This window comes from Andrena cerasifolii, chromosome 6 (genome assembly GCF_050908995.1).
Source record: "Andrena cerasifolii isolate SP2316 chromosome 6, iyAndCera1_principal, whole genome shotgun sequence".
NCBI lineage: Eukaryota > Metazoa > Arthropoda > Insecta > Hymenoptera > Andrenidae > Andrena > Andrena cerasifolii.
Window position 1 is genome coordinate 955,259 of NC_135123.1, and position 17,291 is coordinate 972,549.

At 36.8% G+C, this 17,291-nt stretch overlaps 1 protein-coding gene across 2 annotated transcripts in view; it reads left to right on the forward strand.

Annotated features, from left to right (window-relative positions):
• The first annotated feature begins 843 nt into the window (after positions 1-843).
• The window catches only part of Cyt-b5-r (Cytochrome b5-related), a 59,389-nt gene continuing 42,941 nt past the window's right edge, over positions 844-17,291 (forward strand). The window contains exon 1 of one of the 2 annotated variants that reach the window (XM_076815736.1): positions 844-1,015. The gene's annotated coding sequence lies outside the window, so the exon portion shown is untranslated. The remainder of the gene's footprint in view (positions 1,016-17,291) is intronic. The other variant, XM_076815735.1, reaches the window with a different exon arrangement.

Here is a 17,291-nt window from a genome sequence, read left to right on the forward strand (position 1 = left end):
AAATGAATGTTTATGGATATCCATATGTACTTCTTTACTATTAGGCATGTAGAAAATAATTTTTTTTTTTATTCTACATCAAACGGTATAGCCGTGAAATTGAACACCGTGGAAAATGTCGCTCCTCAAGATCTTGCGTATCACGGCTCTATCGCCGCCATTTTGTACGAGAAAAAAAATACGACTTCTTCCGTCGAGAGTTGTACAATAACAAATTCACATTGAATTTCCCATTTATTTCATTATCTCCCTAAAAAAAAATGCCGAAAGTGACTTCGTTCCAGGTGGCGTAACCCCTTAAGATAAAAATATAGTGTAAATGTTGAGGCTGGGTTCGAATCTACTTTTTAATTTCTCGAAATTTGAATCTGAAACTTTGTAAGGCTTCGAAACTCTCTGAACTTGAAGTGCTTGTTCTGTTGTGTAAGTGGAATATCTTGCTTTAAGAACTGAAGTCAACAAAATTTTTGTATAATGTACAAATTCTTTTTGATTTTATACTTTTTCTTATCTGGGTTTCGAGAGTTTCAAGTCACGAAAAAAGTGCAAAGGTTCGAATTCCCGAAACTTAAAACTTCTTGGGTTTCGAGGGGTTTTGAGGTTTCAACGCTTCGATAAACCCCTCCCTAATAAATATAATTAAATGAATTACAATTAATAAATCTTTAAACATGATTGGCATGTTATTCGTGTATCGTGGCGAACACGTTAATTGAAAAGTAATATTCTGGTGCATTATACACCGCGTAAGCTCGTTATCGGCAATTAAACATTGTGACCTTTAGCATCTGCCACGATTTTTCCAGAAACAGATAAAACGTTCAGTAGGACAATAAATACGTTGGGCAGTGACAATGTACTTTAGTTGTGCAGAAAATTTTCCCCGGGTAACTTGTATTTGCTACGAACAAAGTTGATGATCTTTGAAAGTGAAGTTTATGAAGTTCGAGTAGATTGAATAATATTGAAAGTGCTATATAAAATATTATAGGATCTTGATCAAGAATTCCGTTACGTGAGTATCATAAATTTTAAATGGTTCGCAGTTGCAATATTTTGGATTCAATACTTATGAAAGCCCTCTATGATACATTACACTGTCCTACAAAATTGAACTTTCTTCTGTTCTATAACATTCAATAGCCGTTTCTTATAGGTTTTCGTGCGCTGAAAACGAAATCGCAAACCGTTTGTCACCCTCAGTTTTTGAGAAATTCGATTAAAAAAAAACCCGCAAATTTTCAACTTTGAACATTTTTTCTGTCGAAACGGTAATAGTTATTCGGTTGGTTGTTCCGTCAAATTATTCTATGAACACTCGCGAACACAACGATATAAGTTATTATTGAATTATAAGCATTTCAATATGTTTAAGAACGATCAAAGGGAAAAGGACAACCGAAATGCACCAATTTTTGCAGATATCTTACTATATATTTTAAAAACTAAGGGTGTAGGAGAAAATTTGAATACTTCACGTGATGCTGCAGAAATTTTTCTTTCGGAAACCACTAACAGAAGTGGTAAGTCACGTTTTGTTTTCAATACAGAAGCGAAATAGTTTGGCAAAACTTGCGGCGCCGACAGTGGTAGTCACGCGTATTAAGCGATTGTGTTACGCTGAGCGGCAGTGGATTGCGCGCCGCCGTTGACTACCACTGTCGACACCGCGTGTTTTGCCAAACTATTTCGCTTCTGTATTGAAAACAAAACGTGACTTACCACTTCTGTTGATGCTTTCCGAAGGAAAAATGTTTGTTGCATCGCGTGGAGTAGTCAGATTTTCTCCGAGACCCTTAGTTTTGGAAATAAATTGTGTAAATCTTAAAAAATAAGTGCATTTCTGGTGTACTTCTCCTTTTGATCGTTGTTTAAACATATTTAAATGTTCATAATGCAATAATAACTTATATCGTTGTACTCGGGAGGGTTCATAGAATAATTTAACGTAACGAGCAACCGAATAACTATTACCGTTTCGACACAAAAGGTGTTCAAATTTGAAAATTTGCAGTTTTTTTTTCAAAATCGAATTTCTCAAAAAACGGAGGGTGATGGCGACAAATGGTTTGCGGATTCGTGTTCAGGGCGAAAAACTCTGTAAGGATCGCCCAGTGGATATTGCAGAACAAAAATCGTGTTGGACAGTGTTATCTAAAGAATGTGGTGGTAAATATTCGTGGATTATTTTATAGATTTTATTTGTGAAAGATATCCTCGGAATAAAAAATTGTTATCTTTAGATTGTCGTTCTGTCATCATACCAGAAGACACTGTGTAATTGAATCCCGTATTTATAGGAATCATGTATGAAAATATTTCTTCTACATTTATAATTTCAGATACACAGCATGCACGGCGTAACAGCATACACACTTTTTGAATTATAAAAGAAGCTATAAACAAATTTCAAAACCTTGTTTTGACTTTTTTTATAGGGTCACGCAACTTTCCTTATCTGGGGGCACGACCCTGCCCCCGCCGAGTCGAGTCGGGCAAGCACAGCCGTAAGCATTTTTTCTGGAAGCAACTCAGCGTATTTTTTAACCCCCCCCCCCTTCCATATCTTTGTGCTGGAGTTACCCAGAAACCTGAAACTTCTATTTATCTACAGTACTTTGCAAACGGAATTAAACCTCAAAATTTCAGATTTCTATCTATTCTAGTTCATAAGATGTTTGAACTCAAAGTTTCGTTATTTCGACACTGACCGATCAACAAAAGTCAGACGTACTTCTCGCAGCCCTAGAAACTTGAACTTTGGCAGAAGGGTAGTGTTTGGGATACAATGAAAGGAATGAATAAAAAATCTGGAAAAATCCTCTTCACTAAAAAATTATGAAATAAATTCGATATCTCTGGAACCAAACTGAACCCATAACCATGAACTGTGATAGGCACGTTCCTCTTAGCCCCCAGGTGCTCGCTAAGAAATTTAAAAAAAACTCGCCACCCTATTACCGAAAAACGATACATGAAAGTTTAGCCCCGCGAGCCCGACACACATTTCCGTCCTGACGCTGTAACGTAGTCACAGCGCGGAGCCCCCCACTCCGAAATTTGAGGCATTCACAACCCAAATAAATACAGTTATTACTGTTTGAGGTTTCCCGGTATAAACTGTGACAATAGGAAACGATTCCTATTATGTTGGATAAGAATCCAAACGTTTCGCTGGCATTACAGCTAGTTTAATTAGGAATAGTTAAGAAAAAAAGAAAAACCTGATTATTTAACTCATAATGTTCTTCAAATAATAAGTTATAAAAAAGAAGTCTGGCTATCGTGTCACGAGAGAGACATACACATGTTTAATATGTATATGTATATTGGGCAAAAATATTATGTTAAATATTTCCTTGGAGACTCAAGTCGTTTACAGTTTAAATGATGTCAGCGTGTTTCCACGCCAAGGAATTTCAACTTGGTACAGAACTTTAACGTGTTTTTAGGACGATATTTTCTGGAAAGCATGAAAACTATTGTCCCAGAATCCCCGAATGTTTGGTTCGAAAAGAAAGAAAGCTTGGACATCGTATTATGTGTCACAGTCCCAGTAATGCTTCACTCGTGAACTTGAAGCTTGGTTTGCCTTTAAAGTAATCATTTGGGGACTCTCGGACGAAACTTTTAATGCTTTCGAGAAAATATTGACGTGTAAATGCCGCCACACGGAAAGATGTCCATACCGTTGGGAACCAAAGCACGTGCTGGGCCCATTCATGGCGCTGTTCAGCTCTAAAAGCATTCACAATGGTGTTCAGCTCCAAATGCATTCACAATGGTGTCCAACACCGAAAATATCGGTGCTGATCACCGTTCACAACGGTGTTCTTGATGAACGCGCACTAAAATCGACGCATTGCTATCTTACATCTTTATTTACCATGTTTGCTATTGCAGACTGTTAAAATGTGTTTTCTTCAAAAGAAACTGAACGAGTATAATTAAACACTATCAATAATGTTGAGTCAAGTATTGGACTCAATTGAAGCACAAAAGTAGCTCAAATTTTTAGGAGCATTATTATAGGATATAATAATTGATTCTGTATACATTTGGCAATATCAATTTTTCGAAACCTAAATAGATTTTACATAAACTAATATTTATCTAACAAGTAGATAAAATTAAAATATTTATGTTATTAAACCTTATCACTCAAATTAAATATTATTAAATATCTATATTACTAAAATAGTAGCTTTTCATGATTAATAGAGATTAATAATACTTAAATACGCATCAAGGTATACTGGGTATTCAAGAAAGTGTATGTGTGCGTATGCGTATATGGATAGACCTCATAAATTATTAAAACATTAAAAGTTTAAATAAAATGATATGAATATAGGTTAGATATAGGACATAGGATTGCATTCGATATTCATATTTGTTAAAAGCATATTCGGAAGTGTTTTTTAGCCGGATTATAATGTGGCTTGTTCTTAGCTTATTAATTGAACTATTAATTAATAAGCTAACCAGATAGATCCATTAATTTTCATACACGAACTCAACGGGGCAGACCTTGTTCCGTGTACTATGCGCGCATCGAAAACGACGAATGGCGAACATGAAAAATAAAGATGTAAGATAGCAATGCATCGATGATTTCAGTGCGCGTTCATCAAGAACGCCGTTGTGAACGGTGCTCAGTACCGATGTTTTCGCGAAACGAAAACGGTGCTGTCATCGTCGCTGACGGTGCTCACTTTTCAAGCACCGTTTCCAACGGTGCAGACATCTTTCCGTGCACAGTCGTGGGCAGGTAAATTTCTTGGTGTGCAAAACACGGCGTCGCGACGTCACTCCAATTTTTCTTTTACGCTCTCATAATTAGTTACATTCAAATTTGGTAGATTGTAGAGGGAAGGTGATGATTTTAAACAGTTATATAGTAAATATTCTTGTGCAGTTTATACATTGAGTTTAGAATCATTATCTTTGTAGAATACAAATGTTTCACGAGTTTCTATATTGTTTTCATTTTTTGTTAAGATATGTTTTAAAATATCCAAGTAGTTGTTTTTGGCGATAATTTATACAGATATAATCGTTGTGTTACTCACTGATTCATCACCTTCGAGTCCAAACCACTGACCCTGGAAACATGAAGTTCAGAGATCCTTCAACGACGCAGGTTAAGATGTCCCTTAAAATGACTTTTTTTTTTAAATTGAAGAATTCGATTCGGTTCGCACTCTCATTTATTTCCCTTTAGCGCGGTAAATATGTGTGCCAAATTTCGGCTGGAACAAACAACTACACCCTGCCTCAAGAAACTCAAAGTTTCGAATGAAACTGTACTCTTGCAAACAGCTGTTTTTTAGATATGCAACCCTGTATACAAGCAAATGTGAGATGGAACTGGAGTTAGGACGATCGATTATCGATATCTTATAGATAATTTATTGATATTTAAAGATATATCGATAATATCATTAAGATATCGTTAAGCGGTGGAAGAACGAAGGTGGTACGTACATATTTTCCATTTCTCCAGTTTTTGGATTATGGCGGTAAAATATTTATGCATTCCACGAACCTCTATTCCAAGTGAACGATTATTTTCTAAAGCCGGACAAAAAAGAAATTAAAAAGTTTGTAGTATATCGTAACTTTAAGCATCTTGAAGCAGGGTTCAGAATAATCCGATTGTGCCAAAACTTCGCATACTTACTTCGCATACAAAAAGGATTAAAATCAGCGGGCGTCCCAACATTTTATCGCAGCTTCAATTTTGAGGGACACCCTAAGGTAGGTGCTCGATAAGAAGAAATTCTTTTAAATTCTATCCCCAAGGGGGTGAAAAGTGTTAAAATGTGTTTTCACAAACTCCTTAATATCTGTTAGGCCCGATTAGATATCAACTTGGTTTTTACTTACAAAAGTTACTCACACAAATGCCTAAAAACATATTTTAAAATATTGTCCTAAGGGGGTGAAAAGTGGTAAATGTCTTTTTTCCGATTCCTTAATCGTAGAAAAGACATTTATCACTATTTGCTAGGCCTGATTAGATATCGACTTGGTTCTTACTTACAAAAGTTACCGACACAAATACCTTAAAACCTGTAGGTTAACTGATTTTATAATAATTGTCTTTATTGACTTAGACAAGATATAATAACGAGAATGATGTGTTCGGTACATAAGTTCGAGACGCTCTGCTCTTGCTACAGCCCGCAACGGTGCGAAATGGCTATAGTCCCTGTCCATGGTAGCCAACCGAGAGACGATGCCGCTCGGGACAATCTTAATTATTACCCACAAAACCAACGTACATACTACTTTATACAGGTTACTTCACAAAAATTGCATAAAAAATTTACTTAAGAAAAACAGATATAACAGTAATTCCTTTGAATTATTCTACCGTAGCGAAGCATGGGCATTTTGCTAGTCTCTTATAAAAAAAAAACAACACCAGACATTTCAGAACTTTTGTAAATGTAAACTTATCTTACAATTAGTAAGAACTATAAAAACATCATTCCACCATTGTTGTTTTTTGGAAATATATTCTTTCGCAAAATATATTCCACTTTGCTATATTTATTTAAGAAAACATGAAACCTGTATAAAAAAACTCAACTCTAGTATTAGGGACATATTTTACGTACATTCTCCCAGTATTATAATGATCACAATTTCACTGATTGTGAGTGTGTGATCTATTATTTTTATTAGTTTCACTAGTAACATGAAATACAGAACAAGTGCGTGCTCTCGTTATAAACTTGCTGTTGATTAAAACACAGCCTGAAGCAAATCTATACTTTATTATAATTTTAACAACTTTGCTTTTATTATCTTTCACTATTCTTACAATGCTTCTTACTCAGCGTATTCTTACGAACTAACCTCGCTCGTAATGCTCGCATACCGATCACTCTCCCACTCGTACTACATATCCTTGTGACGTCACCACGTGAGGTACCATTTTCAACACTTGCTATAAACCTTGCAGTTGAAGGTTCTAAGAGTGTGTACTTATTATTTGAAAACATCGGTATAGAGCGTTTGGACTTCATACATCTAAATTTGGCCTTGAACTACCTTAAATGACATTTATATACCCCCACTCTCCCGCTTCCCCCACTATCTTCCCCTTTCTCCCTCTCTCTCCCTCCCACCATCCCCCCTCTCTCTCCCTCTCTATGAATAAGAGTAGCATGTTTAAAAGTTTGACACCAACAAAAGATAGTCAACCTCTAGTTGACACCGTTATGAGACGTGGACAACAGTCTCTGAAATGTATTGTACTACGATCTGTATTACCAATTTAATAAATCGCCATTTCATCCAAACTCTCATGTTGCTCTTGAAGCATGCCAAGCTGCAAGAGAATCAGACCAACAGTTTTGCGCAAGGAACATTAAATATATTAAAAAAAAGTAAGTTATGAGATAAATTCATTTTAAATCTAAAGAGTAAATTCCAGACCATTGTTCCTTTATGTATAGTTTAAAATCCACCTGGTTGATACACATCCTCATCAATCTTGCGTCTCTTCGTCTCAGTAGCAATTTTCTTTGTGTTTTGTTTCTTCTTTAAGCGTTTTCTTGTAGTGGATTGCTGTTGTGCACTGCAGGTTTCCCTTCTCTTGTCTCTGTCTCTAGCTATACTTACAGCTGTTTCAGATACTACTTCCCCAGCTGTTTGTTTCCTCACTGTCAATGAGGCTACACAACCCATATTAAATTCTGAAACAGCACGTGCCACAGCTACTTCAAGCCTTGCCTTCGATACAAATGTTGTCTTCGGGCAGAATCTCCACACTTTTGCATGGAGAGATTCATTTGCATTTTGAGTGCCTTCCTTGCAGCAACGTGCCATCAAAGTTTCATTTGACAGACTTTCGTATATCTCTTTTGTCTGTTTAGCATTGCACGAATGGTCTCACAGATCTAAATATGAGATACTGCAGTCTGCATGCACGCAAATACTTACATACCTCCATCCCCATCAGACTGAAATTTTATTTCATTAAAATAATTTAATTTTTTAATTTATTACCTGAAAATGTCGATACTTTAGTTTTCTTGTACCAAAATAGAAAATTAATAGATTAAATTTTATTATGAAATTTGATTATGTGTTGATTATTGTTACCTGTAACCTGAAGGTTAGTTTGTTTTGGCAAAAGCGGGCCAATATATTTAGATACTCAGATATTTACGCGTCGAAAATTATACAAATCGAATAATTATTTAAAAATTAATATACGCGTAGGTATAGTTGTGCAAAGAAATAGTATGGTGGCCAAATACCGCCTCGTACAATTGACTAATTAGATATATGTACATACTTTGTTGTCACGTCGCTAATTATCGATGGCGTCGAACTCAGGACCGCGCGTATCTTTCAGTGTGATGTGATGGAGGTATGTAAGTATTTGGGTGCGTGCAGACTGCAGTGTCTCATATTTAGATCTGTGAGACCATTCGTACAATAATGCTAAACAGACAAAAGAGATAGGGTAATCCAACCAGTGAATGACCGAATTGTTGAATCTATGGACCTTTGATATTAATACTTGAATATATTTATGTATAACACCAAAACAATTGTTGAAATTGCATTTAAATTTATTTTTCTTGAAATTTCTATAAAAATAATTAAGTATTCTTATCGTAATTTAAAATAAAAAACAATAATAAAATGCAAAACGTGTAGAAGCCCAGTAAATGACCGCATACTTTTAATAAGAATTGTACTTATTAATATTTACTTAATACGCGTAACTAAAAATATAGGATATTAAAAGTGCAACTACACTCCATTTATAAACATATAATAATGTTTATATTTATAATTGACATTTCTTTGCCTAATGGTCATTCACTGGTATGCGGTAAATTACTGGATGGTTTACCCTATACCAACTAAGCAATCGCAAAATTAATGAACCAATTTAAATACACGTGCACACGTATAATAGAAATACTACACGGGTATCCGTGAACAGAACTACACGTGTACTTATAATACGTGTACCGACACGTGTATTAAGAACACGGACTTTTAATTACTTGATACACGTTACACGGGACACGTGTACACGTGTATTTAAATACACGTGAAAAGCCACGACCTCTAGTGCAAATACATATTTTTCTTCTTTTATGGATATATCAAAATTATTTCCATACACAAAACTTACCTGACATTCTCCTATTTCCACTTGCACTTTCTTCCATTTGACAAATTCTGGTGAATCTGCTTCGAATTCAGTTGTTCATATCGCACACATGTGGCAATACTTTGACATCACTTCGTAATCCACAACGAGTCCTGTCATTATGTCTATGACAAAGGCGATGCCATGAAGGGAAGTATGTCCTCTCTTATGCCATGATCCATCGAATGACATCTGCGTATCGAGCACTTCACCTTCATCAACAGTGTGCATGTTTCTCCCAACTTGGCGCGACTTCCGGAGAACACTTTCCTTGAATTCTTTATTTATTGCTTGAATTTTTTCAAGGTGTGTTTTCCATGCTGTTGATGAAAGCACATTGATACCGGTTTCCATTCCAAATCGTTCCATTGCAGCGTAACCAGCTCCCACAGAGACAAAAGCATCCACCATTTTCCTATTTATCAAGAAAGGTGGTCTTTTTGTGCTTTCATCGGTGCTTATTCTGGGGCTAGTGTAAGTTTGCCCAATAATTTCCTCGCAACTGGTACATCTTGCAGTCAATTTTCTTGTAAATCCCTATATGTAAAGTGACCAGATTTCCAAATTCAGAATTCAGGATGATTGGTCAAGGAGGGATAAAGAACTTTTTTTGTAAACACAAAAATATGTGTTAGGAATTTTCTATAGTTAGAAAACTAATCGAGGCAGAGTAACATTGTAATAATAAATGGGAAAAAATGTTTATAATTCAGAATAAAATAAAAATGATGAGAAGGGTGAAAATTTGGGACTATTCCGATATGTTTGAGAAGGATGGTCACTTTACCTGTACGTCACTATCCAGAATAATCATTTTTGAGTGGCAAACACTGCAAGTCCAGTTTTTGATCAACTCTTAAATTGTAGATCTGTGCACTATATAAAATTCATCCTGCACTTCAGAAACAGGTTTTCCTTCATTATTTCTGAAGCATTCCAGTTTCTTAATACTAGTCTCCTTCTCTTTTCTATTATCGAAATGAGCACTAGATGAAGAATCATCTATTGCAGGCTCATTTCTCTTTAATTTAGCAGCTACCGTTGCTTGTTTTTCTAAACGAATAGCACGCTTCACTCTACTCTTATTCTTGCGATATTTTCGGCTAATGAGGTCCATTTCACTCGTTTTATACAAGCTAATTTCACTGCACCATAAAATCTCACTTTGTATTGTCACGTAAACCGGAGTTTTGTAAGATTTAAAAAAATATGGTGTCTAGCGCCCGGAGAGACTGACCTCTGTCGGCAGCCACTGACCCTTTTGGGCCCGCTTAGAGAATTACCTACTGTCAGTCACATACTATACTTTGTAAGAAAGCGTTTTTAGTTTAGTAGGCGCAGTCAAATGGATTCTGTTACAGAGCACGCGTGCGTTTTAGAATCGTGAAACGCATTTTGGCCATTGGTGAAAATAAACAATGTCAAGACCACGCAGTTAGTTTGGATTTCCCAAAACACTAGCCAGCGGTTGAACATACTCAAAGAACTAAATAATAGAGAAATATACCGAAAAACGAAGGTTTTGGTTTTCGGCTCTTTCGCAAGGTTTTGGAAAAATAGGTCTTTCTGGTAGAAAGGCAACACTAAATGTCAAACCATGTTATGTACGGTTGAACAAGGGTTCAGACTTGCCAAAAATGCAAAAAAAAATTCTTAAAAATGGTCGAAAATCGCGATTTTTTCAGTGTCCTCTTCCCTTAAAACGTTTGGAAATAAGATCTTTTGTATGAAATCATTTGGAAATAAGCCAAATCTATCTGTCTATCTTTCCTTCCTCCACTATTAAGAACTTGTACGTTCTTTTGTTTATAATATAATTATAATATAATGTTTATGGCTACTTTGTTTTGCCACATTTAATTCTAAAGATACCATGACTGTGGATACATTTTTAACTAATTTCACTAAGAAGTTTGAGTAGCTCTATGAAATTAAGTTTCTTTTCTTTCGAATTCATTACAATTTCCTAGATGAGTATAGAAAATATGTCCGTTTTGTTTCAGACTAAAAAAATATTTCACTATGTCTTCAGACAAACTTAGAAATAAGACCTTTCGTATGAAACATGTATTTTCTCTTCAATTTTTCAAAACATAATTACACCTATTTTGTAGTGTTTTGTGTTACTGGACGATGTAATTTGACATTAGTAAGGCGATGCCATCAAAATTTGCTTCGAGGCAAGAAATGGAAATATGCTCTTTTGAAAAATCACTCCTCAACTATTCAAACCTCCCAAATATAATATCTGTTTACACTGGCATATTCTATGAATTCTCCTCTATCACTTAAGACGAAATGGGACTTCCTACAGTTCTTAGTTTTCATGTAATACCTCATTCTTGTCCCAAATCGGGCGTTTTTACAAAAACTCGGGTTCCTCAAAAACTGAGAGTGCTAGAGCAATGTTCTGCTTGTGGATTCGGGTTTAGGATGAGAAACTATACAAGGATCACCAAGGGGATACTGTCGATCAAAATTCATGTTGGACAGTGTAATTCAAGCACACTATGGTTCTTAACTTTTGTCACAAAGCTTTCATTTTCTTTCTGCTACCAATATTAATTCTAGTCTTTAGACAAGTATATTCGAAAAAACACTTATTGTATGTTGATGTATGAAATGTTATCTCTTTATGCTAAATTTTAGTTTCAACCTATGTATCTCAGAAGATAAGGAATATATAGAATACAGAATACAGATAAAGAATACCTACAGTAATTCCCAAATGATTAATTTGTTTCTTAACTTTTGTCAGTAAGTGTAAATACACCAAGGTCAAATGACACATACAGTGGGTCAAAAAAGTATTGGCATACCCAGTTTTCTTGGAATATCTTTAAACTATAAAGTAATCTATCAATATTAACTATGTTTATTAGTGTCTTTTGACACACATAAATAGTATGTTTACTGAGAATTCTCAGTTATTTGGTATAAGGAAGTAAAGTAAAGAAAATGAGAAATCCATAGTCAAATAAGTATTGGCACACGTACGGTTTAACTATAAGAATAAGTGTTACTCGCTTTCGTACGCGACAAATTCGGTTCTAGGAACGTAAACATAAACAGAATTCACTGTTGCTTTTCTCAGTTAACACAATCAGTTTGTGTTTACACTTTGAACAAGAATCATGTCTACGAAGAAGAGCGAGTTATTCATTGTGCGTGCGAAAGGAAATTCTTTCATTACATAAAAGTGGTGAGAGTTACCGAAAAATCGGTAATTCATTAAATTTAAGTTTCTCGACAGTGAGAAATGTAATAAAAAAATTTAAGGAAACTGGTAGCGTCGAGAACAAACCGCGATCAGGTCGTCCGCAAGTACTTACAACTAGAGAACGAAGAGACATCATCAAAGAAGCAATAAAAAATCCTTTTGTAAGTGCCAAAAGTTTATCTGTCGACATCGCAACATATTCGGGAAAAGAAGTGAATGCCCAAACAGTCCGAAATGTTTTACATTCTGCGGAAATTTATGGTAGAGCAGCGAGAAAAAACCGTTCATTAATGAGAAGAATAGGGAGAAACGCTTCGGTTTTGCAAAAATATATATAAATAAGACAATGGAATTTTGGAAGACGGTTATTTTCTCGGATGAGAGCAAGTTTAATCTTTTCGGCTCTGTTGGAAAAAGATTTGTATGGAGGAAACCGAATACCGAATTAAATCAAAAGAATATTATTCCTACAGTGAAATATGGTGGTGGTCACGTTATGGTATGGGGCTGTATATCATACCATGGAGTAGGAAATTTGGTTTTTATTGACGGCATAATGAATGCAGACGTCTATATCGACGTGTTGCGAAATAATTTATTAACGAGTGCAACAAAAATGGGCATAAACGGAAAATTTCTTTTCCAACAAGACAATGACCCGAAGCACAGGGCAAGGAAAACAAGAGAATAGTTACTATACAATGTACCAAAACAACTCCCTACACCACCTCAATCGCCGGATATTAATCCGATAGAAAATCTTTGGCATATTTTAGATTTAAAAATCCGTAAAAGGAAAATAAAAAATAACACTTTTAGAAGAGTGGTCTAACATTTCACCGGAAATTACGCAAAAACTGGTCGAATCGATACCTAATCGATTACAGGCTGTAATTAAGGCCAAAGGCATGCACACCAAATATTAGGTAAGTTCAATATTGTTCATATTGTTTATTATTGTGCATTCCTCAATAACATCGTATGTGTGCCAATACTTATTTGACTATGGATTTTTCCATTTCTTTACTTTACTTCCTTATACCAAATAACTGAGAATTCTCAGTAAACATACTATTTATGTGTGTCAAAAGACACTAATAAACATAGTTAATATTAATAAATTACTTTATAGTTTAAAGATATTCCAAGAAAACTGGGTGTGCCAATACTTTTTTCACCCACTGTAATTAGGAATCTTTTCCCCACGTTTGACTAATTCCAAATATTCTCCATCGTCATTCCTTTATCGCTGGAAGCGCACTTTGCTCCGCATGACGAAAGTGGATACGTACTTCGATATGACTGTTAAAACTGAGATATCGAATTATCGAACACACAACAAAGATTACTAGTTATTTAGAACTCCCTTGAGTAATACAAACTGAGATAAGGAAGATGATATTCAGAGTATGCTGAAAGAAAGTTTTAAATTTAACCTTTGCATAATTTTCTGACTGATTCGACAGCAATTTTCTATGTACGGATATTGTGAATTAAAAAAAAGTCCAATTGAATTGTGTGTTTGGATTTGTGAATATACGGAATAAAGTAGAGTACTTCAGTTTCCGGTGGCTAGAGAGCGTGCAGTGAGAGAGTGTGAGCGAGTGAAATTGTGGGTTATAAAGTGAGGCGATAGGGTAGACGAGGGCTAGGACGGAAGGGACAGAGATGTGTGGGCCCAAGGGAGGCAGGGAGTACAGAAGGGAAGGGAGGAGTGAAAGGGCGGCGAGAAGCAGCGGTTGAGAAAGTGAAGTTAGGGAGAGGTAACAAGGAAAGTTGGGATGAAAGGAGGGGACGAAAGGATAACGGGGACACCTGTAGGTGCAGATAGGAAGAAGAAGCAGCGAGGTCGGTATGGAAGCAAAGGAGATTAGGTAAGGGATCGTCTGTAGGGGGCGGGGGGGGGGGAGAAAGGGAGGAAGGTAAACAAGGGGAAATGAAAGAGGTGTTTAAGAAAAGTGCAAAGACGCAGAGAGAAACTAGAGAGGAGCTGAGGAGTGCGAGAGGAAAGGATGGATGGGAAAAGGATGATTGAAGAAATGAGCTGGAGGGCGGAAGAGGATAGGGAGAAGTTGGGCAGAAGGATGGAGGAGGTTGCGAGAAGGATAGACAGAATGGTGGTGAAGGAAAATAAGAGGAAGAGGATGGAGAGAAGGATGGAGGTACTAGAGAAAGGGGGAGATGACGGGGCGGGATGGTGGTGGAAAGAGAAGGTGGAGAGGATGAAGTGGGCAGTAGAGATGCAGGAAAGGGAGCAAAGGAGGAACAACATTATAGTGAAGGGCCTGAAGGTTGTTTGGATACTGTGGATGGAACATGACATAATGCACTATAATTGTTTAACAATAACAACATATATTCAACAAATAACAAGAAATAAGTGAACTGTTTACAAAGCTGTTTGAAAGCGTCAATGGAGCGCGAAGTGTTCGGTGCAAAGTCCCGAGATAAACATAATAAAACTTTCTCCAGGACTACAGTCCGCTACACTAACCCCTTACCAGTGATAACGCTATAGGGGTAAGAAAACAAAGTTAACCTATAATTGTATACGTACGAAACGTTAGTCAGATTCACGCTACATTATACATAGAAGTCAGTCATAAAGTAAAGTAAAGTAAAACAATAATACTATATAATGTGTGTGTATAGCCCACTTTACACTAATATGATATCCTTATAATACCTACTATAACATATTCTTACAATACAAAATATAATACACTTACATTACAATACAATGCGATACGACATGATTCTATTAGAGCCCGACTTGTAACCGCTCGGGAAATCGGACACGTCTACCAGATCGTGTTTTAAAATCGTCATCTGGTGTTCGTAAATTGTTTTTATCCGGCCGTGTCGCTTGCACGTCGTCTTGTAAGTCATTGTTGTCAGTTTGAGGTACATTTAACGGTTGACAGTTATCATCGTCAGCGAAAATGAAAGCTGGTTTCAACCTATCGTTGGAAACCCTAATCCATTTCTTTCTAATATCAATAACGCAATTCTTATCACCGTGTTGTGACACTTCAAACGGTCCGTCGTAAGGAGATTGTAAAGGACCTTTGACAGCATCATGACGCAGAAATACATGCGATGACATGGCGAGTTCTTTAAAAATAAAAGTTTTTCTCGTGCTATGTCGTATAACGGGTGAGGGTCTAAATTGTTTCATACGGTTCCGTAATGTAATAACAAAATCGGAAGATCCCTCAACACCATTTGACATGAAAAACTCGCCAGGCAATCGCATGCCTGTACCATAAATCATTTCTGTTGCCGTAGCCATCAAATTTCCTTAAATGCCGACCGAATACCTAGCAGGACAACAGGTAAAATTTTTACCCAATTTTTGGTCGCGTGACATTTTACAGCCGCCTTGAGCTGACGGTGAAACCTTTCTACCACACCCTTTGCTTGTGGATGGTACGTGGTAGTCTTTAAATGTGTCGCGCCGATTAACTGTGATAGCTCTTTAAATAAATGAGATTCGAATTAGCGTCCTCGATCTGTTGTCATCCTCAAAGACTTTTGCAACGGTTTCCGCGTCAATTTCCGCGATTGGTATAACCTCTGCCCAGCGAGATAAACGGTCGACACACGTTAAACAATATCTACAACCCTTGGACATTGGCAACGGCCCTACGATGTCAATATGCACGTGTTCGAACCTGCCCGAATTTTTAAAATCAACTAAAGGAGTTGTAACATGTCGTGTAGTCTACGCTCGCTGACAAGGAATAAAATGCTTTGCCTATTCCCGGCAATCTTTATTTATTGCAGGCGAAACAAAGCGTTCAGTTACTAGCCTTTGACGCCCGTATGCCTGAATGAGAAAGCCCGTGAAGGGAATCAAAGAATGCCCGGCGTAATGATTTTGGGACAAAGAGTCTAATTGTTTCGTTAGACGTATCGCAATATAAAAACACTTCGAACGCAGGAAAAAATGGACTTTCCTGAGCCGAAGTGCAGACGACTCAGATTTTAAAATTTCCTTGAGTTCTAAATTTTGCTCTTGTACCTGCTCGAGTGCCTAATAATCTGGGGCTGGTGTTATAGCCTCAACTCGCGACAATACATCCGCTACGGTGTTCTCGACGCCTTTAATATGCCTAATATCCTTTGTAAACTGGCCAATAAAATCTGAATAACAGAACTGGCGCGGCGAGCACTTGTCAAGCTTTTACTTAAAAACGAATACGTTTATGATCCGTGTAAATCGAAAAATGGCGGCCTTCAACCGAATGTCCAAATCGCTTAACTGCTATGTAAATCGCTAGTAGTTTGTGGTCATATGCGCTATACTTCCGCTGGGCATTAGAAAGAGCTTTCATGTAAAAGGAGAGGGGTTGCCACATATTATTCAGGAACTGCTGTAAAACAGCTCCAATGGCATAATCTGATGCATCCACAGTAATATTAATTGATGCACCGGGTATAGGATGCACAAGCACCGTAGAATTGGCAAGGCCCGCTTTTACATCATTGAAAGCTTTCTCTGCCGCTTCTGTCCACGTCACGGGTGTATTACCCTTTTTAGATCCCTTGACGAGGTCATTCAATGGCTGCATCAAATGCGCGACGCCAGGTATGAACCGTCGATAAAAATTAACCATACTTAAGAATTTTCGAAGCAATTTTATGGTCGCGGGCTTCGTGAAATTTGCTATTACCTCGACGCGTTCTGCGGAAGGTTTCATACCATCCCGGTTAATGGTATACTCCAAAAAGTTAATTTCTTTAACGCCGAAAACGCATTTTGCGGGGTTTATTACAATACCATACTGTTTCAAGCGCTCGAAAAGAATTCTCAGATGTTCCTTATGTTCGGTTTCATTTTCCGACGCAATAAGGAAATCGTCAATATAAGCGTATACAAAG